Below are 8,082 nucleotides of genomic sequence, written 5' to 3'. Positions count from 1 at the left end.
GCAACTCGACTTTCTTAACTAATAATAATAATAATAATAATAATAATAATATCTTTATTTAGAGAGAGTTACTCATTTGGATTACACCAATTTTCAATAAGGCTCTCTTAATACAATAATAATTACATTACAAATAAACAATGCATCAATAATAATCATGGTAAATAAAGATTATGTACAATTTTAAAATACAATAAACAATTATGATATGGCATTACAGTAAAAATATGATGGTAATGTTAAAAGTACATAGATTTGTATTTATGTTTAAATTCGGATACTGTATTTGATTTTTTTATTGAATTAGGAAGAGCATTCCACACTTTTGGTCCATTGTACGAGAAACTAGACTTATACAACTCTGTATTTGGTTTTGGAATAATAAAATTATCTGAGGATGAAAATCTCGTATTATATTTTTGGTTTGCAGAAGCTGATACAATAAGACTGGACATATATTCTGGAGCTAAGCCATGTTTTGCCTTATACATTAGTAATGATTTGTGATAAAGTATTCTTTGTGTGATTGGCACAATGTTACATTCGTGAAATAATTCTCTTGAAGGTTTGGTGTAATCATGTTCGTCTAAAATTATTCTTGCTGCCCTTTTTTGCAGTTTTAGTAAACTATCTAATAGAAAGTTATTACAGTTTCCCCATATTGAACAACAATAATCTAAGTGAGGTAAAACGTAAGCGTTATAGTACATTTGTCTAGCTTTATGATTTAAATATTTCTTTATCCTTTTTAGTAAAGCTAAAGAAGAGTTAACTTTTTTTATTATATAATCGATATGAGAAGACCAAGATAGAGATACATCAATAAAAACACCTAGAACTTTTTCACATGTACTTTCTATAATTTGTTGTCCATTTAAAGCAAGATTAATGTTTTCATTTGATGTAACGGAAAGCTTTTGTTTAGATCCAATGCATATAGCTTTCGTTTTAGATACATTTACAGCCATTTTATTGTCATCACACCAGCGAAAAATATCTTGTAAAACCGTATTAAGTTTTTGACTGATGCAACTTTTGTTTTGTCCAATGACTGATATGGTGCTATCATCAGCAAATAAATCGGTGTTATGATTAGGATTAGACAAAGGAAGATCATTAATAAAAATTAAAAACAACACCGGTCCTAATACAGATCCTTGAGGTACACCCGTTTTTTGTTTTTGTACGTCTGATAATGTATTTGAAATAGATACTTTCTGATATCTGTCAGCCAAATATGATGTAAACCAACGTAATGAAGTATAAGCTAATTTGTATTTGTTTAATTTTTGAATAAGCAGTTCATGATTGAGAAGATCAAAGGCTTTTGCTAGATCTAGAAATACTGCTCCAACAAGATCGCCATCATCAATGGCTTTAAGCCATTTATCTATTAAAGCTGTTAAAGCAGTTTGACAAATGTTACACAAATGTTGCTGGTGCCAAAGTTTTAAGCCACAACATTATATCCTGCGTCAACAATTTGTTTCAATTCTCAAATTGTACATCAGAAACTGAATCAAATTTTCAATCGGTGAGGTCAACAGCAACACGACTTTTGTAACTCGCAACTCGACTTTCTTAACTCGCAACTCGACTTTTGTAACTCGCAACTCGACTTTCGTAACTCCCAACTCGACTTTTGTAACTCGCAACTCGACTTTTGTAACTCGCAACTCGACTTTCGTAACTCCCAACTCGACTTTTGAAACTCGCTACTCGACTTTCTTAACTCGCAACTTGCAACTCGACGATAAGAAACCCTCGTCGGCTCCTGACAAAATTTCACAATTTAAACGAAAAAATCTTGAACTCGAAACAAACTTGCCTTCAGAGTTACCTGTGATGCATTAGCAAATAAGATTAGGCAACAAAGAGTAATCAAGTAATTGATGAGTTATATACACCAAACAAACTAATTTCCCGGTATTCGAAGCGTTACTAAATTAATTTCTAAAGAATTCATTGGGGTACAAAGAACAATAATAGACAATCAAGTAGAAGAGAAGACAGTCGAACAGACTACAAACAAGACTAGTAGTGAGATTTGTCAAGGTTATTGTAAATTGGGTGTAAACATTAAACACAATCTGGCATTTAAACATCAAACACAACCATGTAATTAAACATTAAGCACACACATATGATTGAATAATGATTTAAAAAACAACCATGCATGCTATTAAATCTTGAACAAAACTAGGCAATTAAACATAAACCAGATGATCCGCAGGGTGCAGCTTTATACGACTGCAGATGTCGAACTCTGAACAGTTGGGGCAAGTATGGACATAACATGCAAGCTTGATACAGCTCGGAATTTGAACTGTGATTAAATACTTGACACACTTGGTTAAAATTAATATTAATGAAGAGTAACTTCTAAAACAAATATTACAGCTAATCATTTCAAGACAATCATCATTCTTAACACAAAATTTTCAAACAGTGTAAAGGGTAAAGGAGGTAATAAAACATATACAAATAACAGTATTCTTTAAATTTAAATTGGATTACCTCCATTACACTGCTTTTAAATGATCTAAATGGTCCTTTCACCAGAAAAAAAACTAATTTTTCTACCTTTTTTGCCCCTAATTGTTAAAAGATTTAAGCCATAACCCCTCAAAACTAATCCCTTTGAAGTATGGAGCTTGTGGTATAATTTCAGAGAGATTTATACACTTAAACACAAGACATTGACTGTAAACTGCAACAAGTTTTGTCTGGAAACTAGAAAAGTGCTTGTTTTTTGGCCCTTTTATGGCCTCTAATTCCTGCATGAATGAGACAATAACCCACAAACTCAATCATAGCCTTCTTTTTGTGATATGGAACTTTGTGGTACAATATCAGAGAGATCCATACACTTACACATAAGTTATTGTGCATAAACTACTAAATGCTTGTTTTTTGTTCCCTTTTGTCCCTTAATTCCTAAATAGTTGGCACCATAACCCCAAAAATGAGTCCCAACTCTCTACTTGTGGTATTAAACATTGTGATACAATTTCAGAGCAATTGAAATACTTCTTCACAAGTTTATATCCTGAAAGTAGAAACATGCTTGTTTTGGGCCCCTTTTTGGCTCCTAATTCCTAAACGGTTTGGACCATCACCCCCAAAATCAATCCCAACCTTCCTTTGAGGTATTAAACCTTCTTAATAAATTTCAAAGAGATTCACGTAAACTAAAGTTATTGTCCGGACACCAAATGTGTCTTCGGACGACGCAGACGACCACATCATACCATTATACGACGCAAAAAAATAATTTGCGATCGTATAAAAACTACCATGCAATTCATCACACTCATGAGATTAAATACATTTACATATTACTCTCTTATATCAAACTGAGTACGTGTATTTTATGTCTTTTGTCTTTCTTTTTTTTTTTTGGTGCTTAGTGCCGATCTTATGCGATACGCCCTATACAACCGCTTGTTTTGTGATCGTTCTTAGTTTGTAATTTTTTACCATTGTCCCAGGTTAGGGGACGGATACAAGTTGCAAGACAATTTGCAATCGAGTTTGATATTTCATAGAACTGCATTTCTTCGTGTTAACATTTCTTTAGGTGAACCCGTGTTTTAAAAATTATGTCAGAGAACAGAGTAATTTCTAATTCGAAATTTGCAGTTAACAAAACAGGGTATAGGAAAACTATTTGCTTTGTTAAAAGCTTGTCGTACCTCAAGAAAGATTGTTTGTGTTTGTCAAAATAAAGTACTAAGTACTAACATGCTAACCATTTACTCATCAAGTTCACCGTGCTGCAATCGATTAAATTCGAATGTTTTATAGACTAGATTCATTTTTAAAAGATCATTCGAGAATTAAATTGTTATTAATAAAATGAATAGTCAGTAAGCCTTTTTCAACTGATTTTTATAATTCGTTCTTATGTTGTACTGTTATACCACTGTCCCAGGTTAGGGGGAGGGTTGGTATCCCGCTAACATGTTTAACTCCGCCACATTATTTATGTATGTGCCTGTCCCAAGTCAGGAGCCTGTAATTCAGTGGTGGTCGTTTGTTTATGTGTTACATATTTGTTTTTCGTTCATATTTTTACATAAATAAGGCCGTTAGTTTTCTCGTTTGAATTGTTTTACATTGTCTTATCGGGGCCTATTATAGCTGACTATGCGGTATGGGCTTTGTTCATTGTTGAAGGCCGTACGGTGACCTATAGTTGTTAATGTCTGTGTCATTTTGGTCTTTTGTGGATAGTTGTCTCATTGGCAATCATACCACATCTTCTTTTTTATAGTATATGATGAATTATAAATAAATAACGCAAAAACAATTATAAATTGTCACCTATAAGTTAATTTAGCCTTTCTACATGTTCTAAAGACTTTAAGTTGTTTAACATACAATGTTTACACCTATATCTTTAAAGTCCCCTACAAAAATATCAACGTTAGAATAATATTAATATGCTTATCTTAATCTGAGTTACTATTTCAGAATACTTGAATACAAATAATGTACAATCTTAGAAGTGAAACAATACAATCCATTTATATGATGATTATCATTTAGATAAACAATTAGATATTCCTGTAGATACATGAAAACACACGAACTGTTAGAAAAATAGTAAACGCACACCTAATAGCGACCGTTTAGACATCAAATTTAAAGGTAACACAACTATTCACTGGATGCAACGCAAAGTTAAGAATGCATGCATGTATACGTGTATTTATGTCATTGAAAATACAAAATATTCTATAATTGAACATTATATAGCTGCACATTATTTCCTGTAGTGAAATGACTCTTTTAAGAAGTACATCCTGTAGAAAGAAAACACATAAAACGTACTGGTTGTAGTGAGAACACGAATAAAACGTACTGCATGATTACTTACATAAATGTAATAAGATGCATAGAGTACTTCCTGTAGTACATGTAAGAACACGCTTACTATATACTGCTTGTAGTAATAAGACGCATAAACAGTTATTCTTGTAGAAAGAAGACACATAAAACGTACTGCCTGTACTATTCAGACGCTTAAAAAGTACTGTTTGTAGTAATAAACGCATAAAAATACTTCCTGTAGAAAGAAGATGCATAAAACGTACTGCCTGTATTATTCAGACGCTTAAAAAATACTGTTTGTAGTAATAAGACGCATAAAAAGTTATTCCTGTTGAAAAAACGCATAAAACGTACTGCCTGTACTATTCAGACGCATAAAACGTACTGCTTGTAGTAATAAGACGCATAAAAAGTCATTCCTGTGGAAAGAAGACGCATAAAACGTACTGCCTGTACTATTCAGACACTTGAAACGTACTGTTTGTAGTAATAAGACGCATAAAATGTAATTCCTGTAGAAAAAAAGACGCATAAAATGTACTGCTTGTAGTAATAAGAAGTATAAAAAGTTATTCCTGTAGAGGGAAGACGCAGCAAACGTACTGCCTGTACTATTCAGACGCTTAAAACGTACTGTTTGTAGTAATAAGACGCTTAAAAAGTTATTCCTGTAGAAAAAAGACGCATAAAACGTACTGCCTGTACTATTCCGACGCACAAAACGTACTGCTTGTAGTAATAAGAGGCATACAAAGTTATTTCTATAGAAAGAAGACGCATAAAACGTACTTCTTGTAGTACAGAATAAGACGCATAAAAATGTCTTCCTGTAATAAAAACACTCAAAAAACAAACTGCTTGTAGTAATTAAACGCATAAAACCAACTGTCTGCTTGTAGTAAGAACACGCATAAAACGAACTGCTTGTAGTAATAAGGCGCATAAAACGAACTGCTTGTAGTAATAAGACGCATAAAACGAACTGCTTGTAGTAATAAGACGCATAAAACGAACTGCTTGTAGTAATAAGACGCATAAAACGAACGGCTTGTACTAAGAACACACTTAAAACGAACTGCTTGTAGTAAGAACACACATTAAACAAACGGTTTGTAGTTATCAAACGCATCAAACGTACGTCCTGTAGTAAACATATACATAAAACACTATTTAGTTATTCATGTTATTGTAGATATAAGAAATGTAAAAGCACAGGTCTTGTTCGGATATTTTAGAAACTCATGGTTGTTGACGCCTCTCCCATCCTGTAACACGTGTTATATGATGTCCATTTAAATTTTTTATTCCTAAATGTTTCCTCTTCTGCTCTTGCATTCCGGACATATAAGAATATTACGGATTACAAATGTGTCGAGGTTTGTGATTGGATAACAACACAGAGATGTCAGTATATATTCAGGAAACTGCCGGGGTATATACGACGTTTTTATCCCCAATTGGAACCTCAAAAACGTCATCATAACGGTTACTATGTGACGTAGTCAAAAGCTATCAGACTGTCAAAGGCTCACAGAGGGAAAATAATGACGTGCTTCAGTCAATAATACATTTTTGATACAAAATCACGCATTTTACACTTTTAATACTTAAACTTAATGTTAAAAGTGTTATTATAAATTATTACATACACGATAAAATTATGTTCACAGCAAATTAGAAAATCCTTCACGTATGCCGAACATATCAGGTTGGGTTTTTCAATATATATGTGTTGTCAACAAATACCTGCACTGGAAAATAACATTAAGTCTGGGGTAATCCGTAATATATGTGTAATTCAGGTCTCAGAAAGGGTATATACTGTGACATTCCCGGCTTAGGGCTTATATCCCCTTCGCCTTCAGCTTAGGGGATATAAACTCTAAGCCGGGAATGTCACAGTATATACCCTGTCTGAGACCTGAATAACATATAATATCACAGTCAGTGCATCTAAATTGTATAATCTTTTTAGTACAAAGAAAACAAGCAGTGGTTTGTTCAGATCGTATAAAACTGTCGGTCGACATTTTTAAATTACAGTTTAACTATTAATAGTAAAATCAAGCATGCACCATTTATGTTCAATTGATTGAAATCGAAATGTGTTAAAATAACAATCTAAAACAAAAAGGTTATATTAAATGACAAAATTACTGACATAACATGTTACAATTGATTTGAAATTCTTCCGTTTAAAAAAATGTCGAAACAATAGGACAAAAATAGATTAATGATCATTTTGCAAGTCGTATTGTTTAATAACCCATCCTCATTTTGCGAAAGAAATAATAAAAAAAAAAAACAAAAAAAAAACACATAAAAACAAACGCATAGCACGAAAAATTAACATAAACTATAATAGATTACAAAAAAAAAAAAAACTACTATTACTAAAATAACAATTTTATCTAAACGCTTCATACTTACACAGTAACATGTACGTAAAATTTTAAAAATATTTTTAAAATTCATTACATTTATTTGGAAAACATTCAACAATTAAAAATGAGTCATGTAAAATCAACGTAAAACATTTTTCTACAAATTGATGTGTTACTGTACCTGTAAAGTATTAAACCCTAAATTTTGACAAATGTCAGCGGAGCGGAACCCAAATTAAACTTGATCTATAACTCATCATGATTAACTCACATACCAATAATCAGCCCAATATCTGAAGGCGTTTAGAAAAAAAGTCCGTATAACTGTTCAACAATTTACTAAAGTCCAATGCCCGTAATTTCGGCAAAAATTAGCGGAGCAGAACCTTAATTAAGGAAGTTCACTGCTCAGTTTCAAAATAAATCACTTTCCATAAAATTAGTATATATTGACAGGGGTTTAATTAAGGAATATAAAAAAAAAACAATATATAGGGGTCAATGTATTTGTTATCGAGATATTACCTATTGAAATTTTGGCGGGGAAATTTTCTCTCTTCATTTTTCGTAGCTTTATCATTGACCAGTTAAAATTCTCAAAAACTATCAAAAAACAAATCAGATTTAATAAGACTTTTATAAATGGTTTATAAATATACATGTAAAAGATTTATAAAAGAAAAATGGGGGTTTATGGGCAAAATTTTTAATGCATTCAAATGGAAAAAACCAGAGGATTTCGAAAATCTGACAAAAATTCCAAAACATGACAAGCAAGCATCCTTAAAAATGTACTAAGGTGAGGTTTAAGAATAAGTGTCCAATGTTCTGACTCCTCTGTGTTTTTCCATACCATACAAGG

This window comes from Mytilus galloprovincialis, chromosome 5 (genome assembly GCF_965363235.1).
Source record: "Mytilus galloprovincialis chromosome 5, xbMytGall1.hap1.1, whole genome shotgun sequence".
Taxonomy (NCBI): Eukaryota; Metazoa; Mollusca; class Bivalvia; order Mytilida; family Mytilidae; genus Mytilus; species Mytilus galloprovincialis.
The sequence above is the reverse complement of the archived record's forward strand: the minus strand, read 5'-3'. Positions refer to the sequence as shown.